At 44.6% G+C, this 16,910-nt stretch overlaps 11 non-coding genes and 1 pseudogene across 11 annotated transcripts; all 12 read right to left on the minus strand.

The window, feature by feature from the left end:
* Positions 1-408: 408 nt before the first annotated feature.
* On the minus strand, positions 409-598 carry LOC141179863 (U2 spliceosomal RNA). The gene has a single exon (XR_012255812.1). It is a non-coding gene; the product is annotated as a U2 spliceosomal RNA (small nuclear RNA).
* Positions 599-3,045: 2,447 nt separating this feature from the next.
* Positions 3,046-3,237, minus strand: LOC141179940 (U2 spliceosomal RNA). The gene has a single exon (XR_012255864.1). It is a non-coding gene; the product is annotated as a U2 spliceosomal RNA (small nuclear RNA).
* A 794-nt stretch (positions 3,238-4,031) lies between these two features.
* On the minus strand, positions 4,032-4,123 carry LOC141180118 (U2 spliceosomal RNA; annotated as a pseudogene).
* Positions 4,124-5,239: 1,116 nt separating this feature from the next.
* LOC141179670 (U2 spliceosomal RNA) lies at positions 5,240-5,428 on the minus strand. Its single transcript, XR_012255663.1, has one exon. It is a non-coding gene; the product is annotated as a U2 spliceosomal RNA (small nuclear RNA).
* A 1,118-nt stretch (positions 5,429-6,546) lies between these two features.
* Positions 6,547-6,737, minus strand: LOC141179349 (U2 spliceosomal RNA). The gene has a single exon (XR_012255373.1). It is a non-coding gene; the product is annotated as a U2 spliceosomal RNA (small nuclear RNA).
* Positions 6,738-7,852: 1,115 nt separating this feature from the next.
* LOC141179350 (U2 spliceosomal RNA) lies at positions 7,853-8,043 on the minus strand. The gene has a single exon (XR_012255374.1). It is a non-coding gene; the product is annotated as a U2 spliceosomal RNA (small nuclear RNA).
* A 1,118-nt stretch (positions 8,044-9,161) lies between these two features.
* LOC141178863 (U2 spliceosomal RNA) lies at positions 9,162-9,352 on the minus strand. Its single transcript, XR_012254931.1, has one exon. It is a non-coding gene; the product is annotated as a U2 spliceosomal RNA (small nuclear RNA).
* A 1,115-nt stretch (positions 9,353-10,467) lies between these two features.
* LOC141179351 (U2 spliceosomal RNA) lies at positions 10,468-10,658 on the minus strand. Its single transcript, XR_012255375.1, has one exon. It is a non-coding gene; the product is annotated as a U2 spliceosomal RNA (small nuclear RNA).
* A 1,115-nt stretch (positions 10,659-11,773) lies between these two features.
* LOC141179353 (U2 spliceosomal RNA) lies at positions 11,774-11,964 on the minus strand. Its single transcript, XR_012255377.1, has one exon. It is a non-coding gene; the product is annotated as a U2 spliceosomal RNA (small nuclear RNA).
* Positions 11,965-13,082: 1,118 nt separating this feature from the next.
* LOC141179354 (U2 spliceosomal RNA) lies at positions 13,083-13,273 on the minus strand. The gene has a single exon (XR_012255378.1). It is a non-coding gene; the product is annotated as a U2 spliceosomal RNA (small nuclear RNA).
* Positions 13,274-14,391: 1,118 nt separating this feature from the next.
* LOC141179355 (U2 spliceosomal RNA) lies at positions 14,392-14,582 on the minus strand. The gene has a single exon (XR_012255379.1). It is a non-coding gene; the product is annotated as a U2 spliceosomal RNA (small nuclear RNA).
* Positions 14,583-15,697: 1,115 nt separating this feature from the next.
* LOC141179356 (U2 spliceosomal RNA) lies at positions 15,698-15,888 on the minus strand. Its single transcript, XR_012255380.1, has one exon. It is a non-coding gene; the product is annotated as a U2 spliceosomal RNA (small nuclear RNA).
* Positions 15,889-16,910: the final 1,022 nt, after the last annotated feature.

The raw sequence follows: 16,910 nt of genomic DNA on the forward strand, positions 1-16,910 counted from the left end.
GTGAGTTTAAAAGGCTGCTGTTGATAACAAGGGCATTTGCTAAATAGATGGTGTGTGTGCAACAATATACTGAAAGGTCAATTATATTGTGCAGCTTATCTCACCACCTGTAGTTATTTAGGTGAAAGCTCCAAAATGCTTGCCTAATATGTCTGTTTATCCAAAAGGAAGTAAAAAGGGAGAGCTAGAAAGATAGCATTGCATCACATTACATGGCAATGCAATGCACAGTTGCTGAAGTTGAACCAAAATGAGCTTGTAATCTGGCTTCTGCAACTTTGAACATGAAAAATCCAATGAGGAGAAGAAAAGCAAAGCCAAAGAGTCCATCCCAAAATCCGACAAACAAGCAAAATGAACAAAAAACATTGAATTCAATTCTTTCTGATTTTAGAAACTGCATTAAAGAAGGGGTGCACCGGTCCTGGAGATACTGCAATACCAGGTCAATGCGTGGAGTGGACAGAGCAAGCTCTTTTTCCATCTCCCTGTTCTAAAAATCCATTTAATATATGGTCCCCAGATAGGGGACGTATCAGATATTAAACTGATAAGAACAGATTTTTTTTTTTTTTTTTTCCAAACACTCAGAAATTAAGTTTTATAATCTTAAATCGTATATCACCAAACTCAAGATTTTAGTTCCATCATCGTGTTTAGATATTATATTTATATTTTTTCATTTGAATTAATATATATAAAGTTAAACATAACAATTCCTTTGCAGTTTCAACAGTTTCCAAACAAATCACCACTGACATTACTTCACCCGGTTTCCCAAACTAAATATCCCCTTTTTCTCTTTTACTTTCCTCCCAACAAAACATAACCCCTTAACTTCTTTTCTTCCCTCCATCATGCTCTAACCGCATCTGTTCCCTATCATACTCTTCCTCATCATCTCTGAAAGTCACCACCTTCTCCAACACTTTACCCTTTTCCTCTTTTACTTCTTTCTTTTCACCAGATACTTTCCTTGATCCACAATTTTCCTGTACCGTTACTTTTTCTTCAATTTCACTTTAAACTTTCAACTTCTTTTCCCTTGCTTATTCTCCTCTATAATTATGGCTTCAACTTCCTTCTTCATTTTATCACAATATCTTCCTTTTGTCCTCCAAAGTTCTTTTCAAAAGTTCCTTTGCTGCTTTCCATGTAACAATACCCAGAACTCCCGTTTACCATAATCCTCCCATTATGCAAATTTTCTTCTCCTGTTGTCCACACCAAAAAACGTCTCTTTCCGTTCCAAATACCAACTTTGTTCCTGTATAATTTCTGAAACTTTACCATCTTACATTTAGATTCCAAAAAAACCATTATCTCCTCTATTTCCACAAACGGATTGTCCATGTAAATTATCACACTCTTCGGTTTCCCCATGAATGATGCACTTACTCCAATTTTTCCAGAATCCTCTTCCCTCCAGCCTTTGAAAAAGTGAATGCACTTTTCCTCAGAAACTAGAGTCACATCACAAACTTTACCTTGCTTTATTTCTTGCATACAGTAGATATCCTTCTCCAAAACTTCATATTTCCTCAAAATTTCCAGAATCCATTTTTCTTCCAAAAAAGTTTCTTCCGTCTCCCGTTTCACAAAAAAACGTAAGCATCTCTTCTTTTTCCAAACTCCATCTCAACGATCCCGTTTTCCTTCCGTTTTTTCCTTTTAATCCTCCAAATGTTGCCACCACAGCTATGTGTGGCGACAGTTGCCCCCCACAGCTATGTGTGGTGACAAGGTGATCGCCTCTCGTTGCCCAGGACTAATCCGACTCCCTAATAGCAGCAGGGGGGTTAGCTCCACCGATAAGTGTAGCGATCCCCCCAGGCAAAGGAGCCGGGTACCCCAAGCGCCTCCCAGCCAAGACCAAGGCAGAAACCGCTAGATCACTGCACTTGATCTTAGCCAAAAGGCCGAGAAGCGATAACCAGAATTGGTTTCAAACTACGGAGCCACCCAAGGATCCTGAAAAGTCCATTTGTGGAGATGAGCTCCTGGACTCCCGTTAAGAAGACATGTTGTCAACCTCTAGATCCCTTACATGCCTGCACTTTTCGGCTTGCTGCTGCTGCAATCCACGCGTTTTAGATCTGCATAACTCCACCTCTTTAAACACAGCACCTTCACCCCCTGCTGTTCCCACCCGCCTCAACACCGTTGGAAGGGAGGAGAACCAATTAAGGCGGGGGTGGGGTGGAACGAGCAGCTGTCTACCCTTAGCAGGAGGGCTCCTGATTACATACCTCTCCTGCTGCTGCTGCTGCTGGCTGTCCAGCAGCAGACTGAAGGTGGCTGCTGCTGTGCACAGGTATATAAAGGCTCAGAGCCTATTATGACACGCGCAGCCAGCGTTCCATTGCCACATTCCATCTACTGCAGGCAGGATACCTGGCTGGCTGAATGTCGCTGAGAAGCTCACAGAGACCACCATAAGCAACAGTTTAACAGAATGCCACAGACTAATCAACCAAACTTTTTGGGTTGGGTTCTCTTTTATAGTCTGCAGGCATTAAATGAAAGAAGTCAGTGTTCCAGCAGAAGGAGACAACGTTTCAGAAAAGGCATTGTAGCAAACCAAAAAAGAAATTTTAAGCGCAGCAGAGTAACCAGCGCACATACCTGTTAGCTCAGGTGAGTTTAAAAGGCTGCTGTTGATAACAAGGGCATTTGCTAAATAGATGGTGTGTGTGCAACAATATACTGAAAGGTCAATTATATTGTGCAGCTTATCTCACCACCTGTAGTTATTTAGGTGAAAGCTCCAAAATGCTTGCCTAATATGTCTGTTTATCCAAAAGGAAGTAAAAAGGGAGAGCTAGAAAGATAGCATTGCATCACATTACATGGCAATGCAATGCACAGTTGCTGAAGTTGAACCAAAATGAGCTTGTAATCTGGCTTCTGCAACTTTGAACATGAAAAATCCAATGAGGAGAAGAAAAGCAAAGCCAAAGAGTCCATCCCAAAATCCGACAAACAAGCAAAATGAACAAAAAACATTGAATTCAATTCTTTCTGATTTTAGAAACTGCATTAAAGAAGGGGTGCACCGGTCCTGGAGATACTGCAATACCAGGTCAATGCATGGAGTGGACAGAGCAAGCTCTTTTTCCATCTCCCTGTTCTAAAAATCCATTTAATATATGGTCCCCAGATAGGGGACGTATCAGATATTAAACTGATAAGAACAGATTTTTTTTTTTTTTTTTTTCTTTTTTTTGAAAGCCCGAATTCGTGTACAAAACCCGAGTGCGCTTAAAAAAGTGACAAGTGCCACAAAAAAAGTGCACTAGGATGCTGGTCTTCTTGAAACCCTCTCCAAAAGGAGAAGGGTCCCCAAACCATTCCCTGTCCCTCCGAGCCAAAAGGCCACAGCGAGGAACAGGGACAAAAAGCCACCTCCAGCCGAAGCCAGAGGCGACCCAATCTTACCCCCAGCACCTGCCCGAGTTCTCACCCGAGCAAGGCACTGGGAGCCAAAGACTGTGCTCCCCTCCCGGAAGAGGGGAGCCAACAACGCTCTCCTCCCGAAAGAGGAGAGCCAGGGGGGTTCAGGGGGGAGCGGAACCTGATGGCCACACACTCCCCCCCTAGACCTGCCAAGAGAGGAACCCGTAAGGGAACCGCATCCCGACAAAATCCTAGTAGGACGTGACACACGTGAATAAGTGGACACACAGTGACAAAGAAATTAAATAAATAGTGAAGGTTTCACAGTATAATACTGCCCGGACCTCCGACCGGGAATTGAAAAATTCCCCATCCTAAGGCCAGAAGGCCCGGAATAAGGGTGTGTGCGAAGAAAGAAAATTTGAAGTGCTTGTGCAAATGTGCCATAAACTCAAGTGGGGGTTCCCAATCCCAGTGAGTTAAGGCACCCCAGGGTCACCACTCCTGGGGCACTTCACACTTCGGGCTTTCGATCTTCCCCGGCCCAATGGCGTCGATCCTGGGGGGCCATGCTTTCCACCAGATGACTATATTAGCCACCTGGCGTACTAACAAGCGCCTAAACCCCAGTGTGCATAATGTATCAATCTACTAGGGCGGCCAACATCCAAAACCGCCTTTTCGAAAGATACTACACTTGATCTTAGCCAAAAGGCCGAGAAGCGATAACCAGAATTGGTTTCAAACTACGGAGCCACCCAAGGATCCTGAAAAGTCCATTTGTGGAGATGAGCTCCTGGACTCCCGTTAAGAAGACATGTTGTCAACCTCTAGATCCCTTACATGCCTGCACTTTTCGGCTTGCTGCTGCTGCAATCCACGCGTTTTAGATCTGCATAACTCCACCTCTTTAAACACAGCACCTTCACCCCCTGCTGTTCCCACCCACCTCAACACCGTTGGAAAGGAGGAGAACCAATTAAGGCGGGGGGTGGGGTGGAACGAGCAGCTGTCTACCCTTAGCAGGAGGGCTCCTGATTACATACCTCTCCTGCTGCTGCTGCTGCTGGCTGTCCAGCAGCAGACTGAAGGTGGCTGCTGCTGTGCACAGGTATATAAAGGCTCAGAGCCTATTATGACACGCGCAGCCAGCGTTCCATTGCCACATTCCATCTACTGCAGGCAGGATACCTGGCTGGCTGAATGTCGCTGAGAAGCTCACAGAGACCGCCATAAGCAACAGTTTAACAGAATGCCACAGACTAATCAACCAAACTTTTTGGGTTGGGTTCTCTTTTATAGTCTGCAGGCATTAAATGAAAGAAGTCAGTGTTCCAGCAGAAGGAGACAACGTTTCAGAAAAGGCATTGTAGCAAAACCAAAAAAGAAATTTTAAGCGCAGCAGAGTAACCAGCGCACATACCTGTTAGCTCAGGTGAGTTTAAAAGGCTGCTGTTGATAACAAGGGCATTTGCTAAATAGATGGTGTGTGTGCAACAATATACTGAAAGGTCAATTATATTGTGCAGCTTATCTCACCACCTGTAGTTATTTAGGTGAAAGCTCCAAAATGCTTGCCTAATATGTCTGTTTATCCAAAAGGAAGTAAAAAGGGAGAGCTAGAAAGATAGCATTGCATCACATTACATGGCAATGCAATGCACAGTTGCTGAAGTTGAACCAAAATGAGCTTGTAATCTGGCTTCTGCAACTTTGAACATGAAAAATCCAATGAGGAGAAGAAAAGCAAAGCCAAAGAGTCCATCCCAAAATCCAACAAACAAGCAAAATGAACAAAAAACATTGAATTCAATTCTTTCTGATTTTAGAAACTGCATTAAAGAAGGGGTGCACCGGTCCTGGAGATACTGCAATACCAGGTCAATGCGTGGAGTGGACAGAGCAAGCTCTTTTTCCATCTCCCTGTTCTAAAAATCCATTTAATATATGGTCCCAGATAGGGGACGTATCAGATATTAAACTGATAAGAACAGATACTACACTTGATCTTAGCCAAAAGCCGAGAAGCGATAACCAGAATTGGTTTCAAACTACGGAGCCACCCAAGGATCCTGAAAAGTCCATTTGTGGAGATGAGCTCCTGGACTCCCGTTAAGAAGACATGTTGTCAACCTCTAGATCCCTTACATGCCTGCACTTTTCGGCTTGCTGCTGCTGCAATCCACGCGTTTTAGATCTGCATAACTCCACCTCTTTAAACACAGCACCTTCACCCCCTGCTGTTCCCACCCGCCTCAACACCGTTGGAAGGGAGGAGAACCAATTAAGGCGGGGGGTGGGGTGGAACGAGCAGCTGTCTACCCTTAGCAGGAGGGCTCCTGATTACATACCTCTCCTTCTGCTGCTGCTGCTGCTGGCTGTCCAGCAGCAGACTGAAGGTGGCTGCTGCTGTGCACAGGTATATAAAGGCTCAGAGCCTATTATGACACGCGCAGCCAGCGTTCCATTGCCACATTCCATCTACTGCAGGCAGGATACCTGGCTGGCTGAATGTCGCTGAGAAGCTCACAGAGACCGCCATAAGCAACAGTTTAACAGAATGCCACAGACTAATCAACCAAACTTTTTGGGTTGGGTTCTCTTTTATAGTCTGCAGGCATTAAATGAAAGAAGTCAGTGTTCCAGCAGAAGGAGACAACGTTTCAGAAAAGGCATTGTAGCAAACCAAAAAAGAAATTTTAAGCGCAGCAGAGTAACCAGCGCACATACCTGTTAGCTCAGGTGAGTTTAAAAGGCTGCTGTTGATAACAAGGGCATTTGCTAAATAGATGGTGTGTGTGCAACAATATACTGAAAGGTCAATTATATTGTGCAGCTTATCTCACCACCTGTAGTTATTTAGGTGAAAGCTCCAAAATGCTTGCCTAATATGTCTGTTTATCCAAAAGGAAGTAAAAAGGGAGAGCTAGAAAGATAGCATTGCATCACATTACATGGCAATGCAATGCACAGTTGCTGAAGTTGAACCAAAATGAGCTTGTAATCTGGCTTCTGCAACTTTGAACATGAAAAATCCAATGAGGAGAAGAAAAGCAAAGCCAAAGAGTCCATCCCAAAATCCGACAAACAAGCAAAATGAACAAAAAACATTGAATTCAATTCTTTCTGATTTTAGAAACTGCATTAAAGAAGGGGTGCACCGGTCCTGGAGATACTGCAATACCAGGTCAATGCGTGGAGTGGACAGAGCAAGCTCTTTTTCCATCTCCCTGTTCTAAAAATCCATTTAATATATGGTCCCCAGATAGGGGACGTATCAGATATTAAACTGATAAGAACAGATACTACACTTGATCTTAGCCAAAAGGCCGAGAAGCGATAACCAGAATTGGTTTCAAACTACGGAGCCACCCAAGGATCCTGAAAAGTCCATTTGTGGAGATGAGCTCCTGGACTCCCGTTAAGAAGACATGTTGTCAACCTCTAGATCCCTTACATGCCTGCACTTTTCGGCTTGCTGCTGCTGCAATCCACGCGTTTTAGATCTGCATAACTCTACCTCTTTAAACACAGCACCTTCACCCCCTGCTGTTCCCACCCGCCTCAACACCGTTGGAAGGGAGGAGAACCAATTAAGGCGGGGGGTGGGGTGGAACGAGCAGCTGTCTACCCTTAGCAGGAGGGCTCCTGATTACATACCTCTCCTGCTGCTGCTGCTGCTGGCTGTCCAGCAGCAGACTGAAGGTGGCTGCTGCTGTGCACAGGTATATAAAGGCTCAGAGCCTATTATGACACGCGCAGCCAGCGTTCCATTGCCACATTCCATCTACTGCAGGCAGGATACCTGGCTGGCTGAATGTCGCTGAGAAGCTCACAGAGACCGCCATAAGCAACAGTTTAACAGAATGCCACAGACTAATCAACCAAACTTTTTGGGTTGGGTTCTCTTTTATAGTCTGCAGGCATTAAATGAAAGAAGTCAGTGTTCCAGCAGAAGGAGACAACGTTTCAGAAAAGGCATTGTAGCAAACCAAAAAAGAAATTTTAAGCGCAGCAGAGTAACCAGCGCACATACCTGTTAGCTCAGGTGAGTTTAAAAGGCTGCTGTTGATAACAAGGGCATTTGCTAAATAGATGGTGTGTGTGCAACAATATACTGAAAGGTCAATTATATTGTGCAGCTTATCTCACCACCTGTAGTTATTTAGGTGAAAGCTCCAAAATGCTTGCCTAATATGTCTGTTTATCCAAAAGGAAGTAAAAAGGGAGAGCTAGAAAGATAGCATTGCATCACATTACATGGCAATGCAATGCACAGTTGCTGAAGCTGAACCAAAATGAGCTTGTAATCTGGCTTCTGCAACTTTGAACATGAAAAATCCAATGAGGAGAAGAAAAGCAAAGCCAAAGAGTCCATCCCAAAATCCAACAAACAAGCAAAATGAACAAAAAACATTGAATTCAATTCTTTCTGATTTTAGAAACTGCATTAAAGAAGGGGTGCACCGGTCCTGGAGATACTGCAATACCAGGTCAATGCGTGGAGTGGACAGAGCAAGCTCTTTTTCCATCTCCCTGTTCTAAAAATCCATTTAATATATGGTCCCCAGATAGGGGACGTATCAGATATTAAACTGATAAGAACAGATACTACACTTGATCTTAGCCAAAAGGCCGAGAAGCGATAACCAGAATTGGTTTCAAACTACGGAGCCACCCAAGGATCCTGAAAAGTCCATTTGTGGAGATGAGCTCCTGGACTCCCGTTAAGAAGACATGTTGTCAACCTCTAGATCCCTTACATGCCTGCACTTTTCGGCTTGCTGCTGCTGCAATCCACGCGTTTTAGATCTGCATAACTCCACCTCTTTAAACACAGCACCTTCACCCCCTGCTGTTCCCACCCGCCTCAACACCGTTGGAAGGGAGGAGAACCAATTAAGGCGGGGGGTGGGGTGGAACGAGCAGCTGTCTACCCTTAGCAGGAGGGCTCCTGATTACATACCTCTCCTGCTGCTGCTGCTGCTGCTGGCTGTCCAGCAGCAGACTGAAGGTGGCTGCTGCTGTGCACAGGTATATAAAGGCTCAGAGCCTATTATGACACGCGCAGCCAGCGTTCCATTGCCACATTCCATCTACTGCAGGCAGGATACCTGGCTGGCTGAATGTCGCTGAGAAGCTCACAGAGACCGCCATAAGCAACAGTTTAACAGAATGCCACAGACTAATCAACCAAACTTTTTGGGTTGGGTTCTCTTTTATAGTCTGCAGGCATTAAATGAAAGAAGTCAGTGTTCCAGCAGAAGGAGACAACGTTTCAGAAAAGGCATTGTAGCAAACCAAAAAAGAAATTTTAAGCGCAGCAGAGTAACCAGCGCACATACCTGTTAGCTCAGGTGAGTTTAAAAGGCTGCTGTTGATAACAAGGGCATTTGCTAAATAGATGGTGTGTGTGCAACAATATACTGAAAGGTCAATTATATTGTGCAGCTTATCTCACCACCTGTAGTTATTTAGGTGAAAGCTCCAAAATGCTTGCCTAATATGTCTGTTTATCCAAAAGGAAGTAAAAAGGGAGAGCTAGAAAGATAGCATTGCATCACATTACATGGCAATGCAATGCACAGTTGCTGAAGTTGAACCAAAATGAGCTTGTAATCTGGCTTCTGCAACTTTGAACATGAAAAATCCAATGAGGAGAAGAAAAGCAAAGCCAAAGAGTCCATCCCAAAATCCGACAAACAAGCAAAATGAACAAAAAACATTGAATTCAATTCTTTCTGATTTTAGAAACTGCATTAAAGAAGGGGTGCACCGGTCCTGGAGATACTGCAATACCAGGTCAATGCGTGGAGTGGACAGAGCAAGCTCTTTTTCCATCTCCCTGTTCTAAAAATCAATTTAATATATGGTCCCCAGATAGGGGACGTATCAGATATTAAACTGATAAGAACAGATACTACACTTGATCTTAGCCAAAAGGCCGAGAAGCGATAACCAGAATTGGTTTCAAACTACGGAGCCACCCAAGGATCCTGAAAAGTCCATTTGTGGAGATGAGCTCCTGGACTCCCGTTAAGAAGACATGTTGTCAACCTCTAGATCCCTTACATGCCTGCACTTTTTGGCTTGCTGCTGCTGCAATCCACGCGTTTTAGATCTGCATAACTCTACCTCTTTAAACACAGCACCTTCACCCCCTGCTGTTCCCACCCGCCTCAACACCGTTGGAAGGGAGGAGAACCAATTAAGGCGGGGGGTGGGGTGGAACGAGCAGCTGTCTACCCTTAGCAGGAGGGCTCCTGATTACATACCTCTCCTGCTGCTGCTGCTGCTGGCTGTCCAGCAGCAGACTGAAGGTGGCTGCTGCTGTGCACAGGTATATAAAGGCTCAGAGCCTATTATGACACGCGCAGCCAGCGTTCCATTGCCACATTCCATCTACTGCAGGCAGGATACCTGGCTGGCTGAATGTCGCTGAGAAGCTCACAGAGACCGCCATAAGCAACAGTTTAACAGAATGCCACAGACTAATCAACCAAACTTTTTGGGTTGGGTTCTCTTTTATAGTCTGCAGGCATTAAATGAAAGAAGTCAGTGTTCCAGCAGAAGGAGACAACGTTTCAGAAAAGGCATTGTAGCAAACCAAAAAAGAAATTTTAAGCGCAGCAGAGTAACCAGCGCACATACCTGTTAGCTCAGGTGAGTTTAAAAGGCTGCTGTTGATAACAAGGGCATTTGCTAAATAGATGGTGTGTGTGCAACAATATACTGAAAGGTCAATTATATTGTGCAGCTTATCTCACCACCTGTAGTTATTTAGGTGAAAGCTCCAAAATGCTTGCCTAATATGTCTGTTTATCCAAAAGGAAGTAAAAAGGGAGAGCTAGAAAGATAGCATTGCATCACATTACATGGCAATGCAATGCACAGTTGCTGAAGTTGAACCAAAATGAGCTTGTAATCTGGCTTCTGCAACTTTGAACATGAAAAATCCAATGAGGAGAAGAAAAGCAAAGCCAAAGAGTCCATCCCAAAATCCGACAAACAAGCAAAATGAACAAAAAACATTGAATTCAATTCTTTCTGATTTTAGAAACTGCATTAAAGAAGGGGTGCACCGGTCCTGGAGATACTGCAATACCAGGTCAATGCGTGGAGTGGACAGAGCAAGCTCTTTTTCCATCTCCCTGTTCTAAAAATCCATTTAATATATGGTCCCCAGATAGGGGACGTATCAGATATTAAACTGATAAGAACAGATACTACACTTGATCTTAGCCAAAAGGCCGAGAAGCGATAACCAGAATTGGTTTCAAACTACGGAGCCACCCAAGGATCCTGAAAAGTCCATTTGTGGAGATGAGCTCCTGGACTCCCGTTAAGAAGACATGTTGTCAACCTCTAGATCCCTTACATGCCTGCACTTTTCGGCTTGCTGCTGCTGCAATCCACGCGTTTTAGATCTGCATAACTCTACCTCTTTAAACACAGCACCTTCACCCCCTGCTGTTCCCACCCGCCTCAACACCGTTGGAAGGGAGGAGAACCAATTAAGGCGGGGGGTGGGGTGGAACGAGCAGCTGTCTACCCTTAGCAGGAGGGCTCCTGATTACATACCTCTCCTGCTGCTGCTGCTGCTGGCTGTCCAGCAGCAGACTGAAGGTGGCTGCTGCTGTGCACAGGTATATAAAGGCTCAGAGCCTATTATGACACGCGCAGCCAGCGTTCCATTGCCACATTCCATCTACTGCAGGCAGGATACCTGGCTGGCTGAATGTCGCTGAGAAGCTCACAGAGACCGCCATAAGCAACAGTTTAACAGAATGCCACAGACTAATCAACCAAACTTTTTGGGTTGGGTTCTCTTTTATAGTCTGCAGGCATTAAATGAAAGAAGTCAGTGTTCCAGCAGAAGGAGACAACGTTTCAGAAAAGGCATTGTAGCAAACCAAAAAAGAAATTTTAAGCGCAGCAGAGTAACCAGCGCACATACCTGTTAGCTCAGGTGAGTTTAAAAGGCTGCTGTTGATAACAAGGGCATTTGCTAAATAGATGGTGTGTGTGCAACAATATACTGAAAGGTCAATTATATTGTGCAGCTTATCTCACCACCTGTAGTTATTTAGGTGAAAGCTCCAAAATGCTTGCCTAATATGTCTGTTTATCCAAAAGGAAGTAAAAAGGGAGAGCTAGAAAGATAGCATTGCATCACATTACATGGCAATGCAATGCACAGTTGCTGAAGTTGAACCAAAATGAGCTTGTAATCTGGCTTCTGCAACTTTGAACATGAAAAATCCAATGAGGAGAAGAAAAGCAAAGCCAAAGAGTCCATCCCAAAATCCGACAAACAAGCAAAATGAACAAAAAACATTGAATTCAATTCTTTCTGATTTTAGAAACTGCATTAAAGAAGGGGTGCACCGGTCCTGGAGATACTGCAATACCAGGTCAATGCGTGGAGTGGACAGAGCAAGCTCTTTTTCCATCTCCCTGTTCTAAAAATCCATTTAATATATGGTCCCCAGATAGGGGACGTATCAGATATTAAACTGATAAGAACAGATACTACACTTGATCTTAGCCAAAAGGCCGAGAAGCGATAACCAGAATTGGTTTCAAACTACGGAGCCACCCAAGGATCCTGAAAAGTCCATTTGTGGAGATGAGCTCCTGGACTCCCGTTAAGAAGACATGTTGTCAACCTCTAGATCCCTTACATGCCTGCACTTTTCGGCTTGCTGCTGCTGCAATCCACGCGTTTTAGATCTGCATAACTCCACCTCTTTAAACACAGCACCTTCACCCCCTGCTGTTCCCACCCGCCTCAACACCGTTGGAAGGGAGGAGAACCAATTAAGGCGGGGGGTGGGGTGGAACGAGCAGCTGTCTACCCTTAGCAGGAGGGCTCCTGATTACATACCTCTCCTGCTGCTGCTGCTGCTGCTGGCTGTCCAGCAGCAGACTGAAGGTGGCTGCTGCTGTGCACAGGTATATAAAGGCTCAGAGCCTATTATGACACGCGCAGCCAGCGTTCCATTGCCACATTCCATCTACTGCAGGCAGGATACCTGGCTGGCTGAATGTCGCTGAGAAGCTCACAGAGACCGCCATAAGCAACAGTTTAACAGAATGCCACAGACTAATCAACCAAACTTTTTGGGTTGGGTTCTCTTTTATAGTCTGCAGGCATTAAATGAAAGAAGTCAGTGTTCCAGCAGAAGGAGACAACGTTTCAGAAAAGGCATTGTAGCAAACCAAAAAAGAAATTTTAAGCGCAGCAGAGTAACCAGCGCACATACCTGTTAGCTCAGGTGAGTTTAAAAGGCTGCTGTTGATAACAAGGGCATTTGCTAAATAGATGGTGTGTGTGCAACAATATACTGAAAGGTCAATTATATTGTGCAGCTTATCTCACCACCTGTAGTTATTTAGGTGAAAGCTCCAAAATGCTTGCCTAATATGTCTGTTTATCCAAAAGGAAGTAAAAAGGGAGAGCTAGAAAGATAGCATTGCATCACATTACATGGCAATGCAATGCACAGTTGCTGAAGCTGAACCAAAATGAGCTTGTAATCTGGCTTCTGCAACTTTGAACATGAAAAATCCAATGAGGAGAAGAAAAGCAAAGCCAAAGAGTCCATCCCAAAATCCAACAAACAAGCAAAATGAACAAAAAACATTGAATTCAATTCTTTCTGATTTTAGAAACTGCATTAAAGAAGGGGTGCACCGGTCCTGGAGATACTGCAATACCAGGTCAATGCGTGGAGTGGACAGAGCAAGCTCTTTTTCCATCTCCCTGTTCTAAAAATCCATTTAATATATGGTCCCCAGATAGGGGACGTATCAGATATTAAACTGATAAGAACAGATACTACACTTGATCTTAGCCAAAAGGCCGAGAAGCGATAACCAGAATTGGTTTCAAACTACGGAGCCACCCAAGGATCCTGAAAAGTCCATTTGTGGAGATGAGCTCCTGGACTCCCGTTAAGAAGACATGTTGTCAACCTCTAGATCCCTTACATGCCTGCACTTTTCGGCTTGCTGCTGCTGCAATCCACGCGTTTTAGATCTGCATAACTCCACCTCTTTAAACACAGCACCTTCACCCCCTGCTGTTCCCACCCGCCTCAACACCGTTGGAAGGGAGGAGAACCAATTAAGGCGGGGGGTGGGGTGGAACGAGCAGCTGTCTACCCTTAGCAGGAGGGCTCCTGATTACATACCTCTCCTGCTGCTGCTGCTGCTGCTGGCTGTCCAGCAGCAGACTGAAGGTGGCTGCTGCTGTGCACAGGTATATAAAGGCTCAGAGCCTATTATGACACGCGCAGCCAGCGTTCCATTGCCACATTCCATCTACTGCAGGCAGGATACCTGGCTGGCTGAATGTCGCTGAGAAGCTCACAGAGACCGCCATAAGCAACAGTTTAACAGAATGCCACAGACTAATCAACCAAACTTTTTGGGTTGGGTTCTCTTTTATAGTCTGCAGGCATTAAATGAAAGAAGTCAGTGTTCCAGCAGAAGGAGACAACGTTTCAGAAAAGGCATTGTAGCAAACCAAAAAAGAAATTTTAAGCGCAGCAGAGTAACCAGCGCACATACCTGTTAGCTCAGGTGAGTTTAAAAGGCTGCTGTTGATAACAAGGGCATTTGCTAAATAGATGGTGTGTGTGCAACAATATACTGAAAGGTCAATTATATTGTGCAGCTTATCTCACCACCTGTAGTTATTTAGGTGAAAGCTCCAAAATGCTTGCCTAATATGTCTGTTTATCCAAAAGGAAGTAAAAAGGGAGAGCTAGAAAGATAGCATTGCATCACATTACATGGCAATGCAATGCACAGTTGCTGAAGCTGAACCAAAATGAGCTTGTAATCTGGCTTCTGCAACTTTGAACATGAAAAATCCAATGAGGAGAAGAAAAGCAAAGCCAAAGAGTCCATCCCAAAATCCAACAAACAAGCAAAATGAACAAAAAACATTGAATTCAATTCTTTCTGATTTTAGAAACTGCATTAAAGAAGGGGTGCACCGGTCCTGGAGATACTGCAATACCAGGTCAATGCGTGGAGTGGACAGAGCAAGCTCTTTTTCCATCTCCCTGTTCTAAAAATCCATTTAATATATGGTCCCCAGATAGGGGACGTATCAGATATTAAACTGATAAGAACAGATACTACACTTGATCTTAGCCAAAAGGCCGAGAAGCGATAACCAGAATTGGTTTCAAACTACGGAGCCACCCAAGGATCCTGAAAAGTCCATTTGTGGAGATGAGCTCCTGGACTCCCGTTAAGAAGACATGTTGTCAACCTCTAGATCCCTTACATGCCTGCACTTTTCGGCTTGCTGCTGCTGCAATCCACGCGTTTTAGATCTGCATAACTCCACCTCTTTAAACACAGCACCTTCACCCCCTGCTGTTCCCACCCGCCTCAACACCGTTGGAAGGGAGGAGAACCAATTAAGGCGGGGGGTGGGGTGGAACGAGCAGCTGTCTACCCTTAGCAGGAGGGCTCCTGATTACATACCTCTCCTGCTGCTGCTGCTGCTGGCTGTCCAGCAGCAGACTGAAGGTGGCTGCTGCTGTGCACAGGTATATAAAGGCTCAGAGCCTATTATGACACGCGCAGCCAGCGTTCCATTGCCACATTCCATCTACTGCAGGCAGGATACCTGGCTGGCTGAATGTCGCTGAGAAGCTCACAGAGACCGCCATAAGCAACAGTTTAACAGAATGCCACAGACTAATCAACCAAACTTTTTGGGTTGGGTTCTCTTTTATAGTCTGCAGGCATTAAATGAAAGAAGTCAGTGTTCCAGCAGAAGGAGACAACGTTTCAGAAAAGGCATTGTAGCAAACCAAAAAAGAAATTTTAAGCGCAGCAGAGTAACCAGCGCACATACCTGTTAGCTCAGGTGAGTTTAAAAGGCTGCTGTTGATAACAAGGGCATTTGCTAAATAGATGGTGTGTGTGCAACAATATACTGAAAGGTCAATTATATTGTGCAGCTTATCTCACCACCTGTAGTTATTTAGGTGAAAGCTCCAAAATGCTTGCCTAATATGTCTGTTTATCCAAAAGGAAGTAAAAAGGGAGAGCTAGAAAGATAGCATTGCATCACATTACATGGCAATGCAATGCACAGTTGCTGAAGTTGAACCAAAATGAGCTTGTAATCTGGCTTCTGCAACTTTGAACATGAAAAATCCAATGAGGAGAAGAAAAGCAAAGCCAAAGAGTCCATCCCAAAATCCGACAAACAAGCAAAATGAACAAAAAACATTGAATTCAATTCTTTCTGATTTTAGAAACTGCATTAAAGAAGGGGTGCACCGGTCCTGGAGATACTGCAATACCAGGTCAATGCGTGGAGTGGACAGAGCAAGCTCTTTTTCCATCTCCCTGTTCTAAAAATCCATTTAATATATGGTCCCCAGATAGGGGACGTATCAGATATTAAACTGATAAGAACAGATACTACACTTGATCTTAGCCAAAAGGCCGAGAAGCGATAACCAGAATTGGTTTCAAACTACGGAGCCACCCAAGGATCCTGAAAAGTCCATTTGTGGAGATGAGCTCCTGGACTCCCGTTAAGAAGACATGTTGTCAACCTCTAGATCCCTTACATGCCTGCACTTTTCGGCTTGCTGCTGCTGCAATCCACGCGTTTTAGATCTGCATAACTCCACCTCTTTAAACACAGCACCTTCACCCCCTGCTGTTCCCACCCGCCTCAACACCGTTGGAAGGGAGGAGAACCAATTAAGGCGGGGGGTGGGGTGGAACGAGCAGCTGTCTACCCTTAGCAGGAGGGCTCCTGATTACATACCTCTCCTGCTGCTGCTGCTGCTGCTGGCTGTCCAGCAGCAGACTGAAGGTGGCTGCTGCTGTGCACAGGTATATAAAGGCTCAGAGCCTATTATGACACGCGCAGCCAGCGTTCCATTGCCACATTCCATCTACTGCAGGCAGGATACCTGGCTGGCTGAATGTCGCTGAGAAGCTCACAGAGACCGCCATAAGCAACAGTTTAACAGAATGCCACAGACTAATCAACCAAACTTTTTGGGTTGGGTTCTCTTTTATAGTCTGCAGGCATTAAATGAAAGAAGTCAGTGTTCCAGCAGAAGGAGACAACGTTTCAGAAAAGGCATTGTAGCAAACCAAAAAAGAAATTTTAAGCGCAGCAGAGTAACCAGCGCACATACCTGTTAGCTCAGGTGAGTTTAAAAGGCTGCTGTTGATAACAAGGGCATTTGCTAAATAGATGGTGTGTGTGCAACAATATACTGAAAGGTCAATTATATTGTGCAGCTTATCTCACCACCTGTAGTTATTTAGGTGAAAGCTCCAAAATGCTTGCCTAATATGTCTGTTTATCCAAAAGGAAGTAAAAAGGGAGAGCTAGAAAGATAGCATTGCATCACATTACATGGCAATGCAATGCACAGTTGCTGAAGCTGAACCAAAATGAGCTTGTAATCTGGCTTCTGCAACTTTGAACATGAAAAATCCAATGAGGAGAAGAAAAG

This window comes from Phyllobates terribilis, unplaced genomic scaffold (genome assembly GCF_046119375.1).
Source record: "Phyllobates terribilis strain yellow unplaced genomic scaffold, ASM4611937v1 Scaffold_30__1_contigs__length_15301838, whole genome shotgun sequence".
In the NCBI taxonomy this organism is placed as follows: Eukaryota; Metazoa; Chordata; class Amphibia; order Anura; family Dendrobatidae; genus Phyllobates; species Phyllobates terribilis.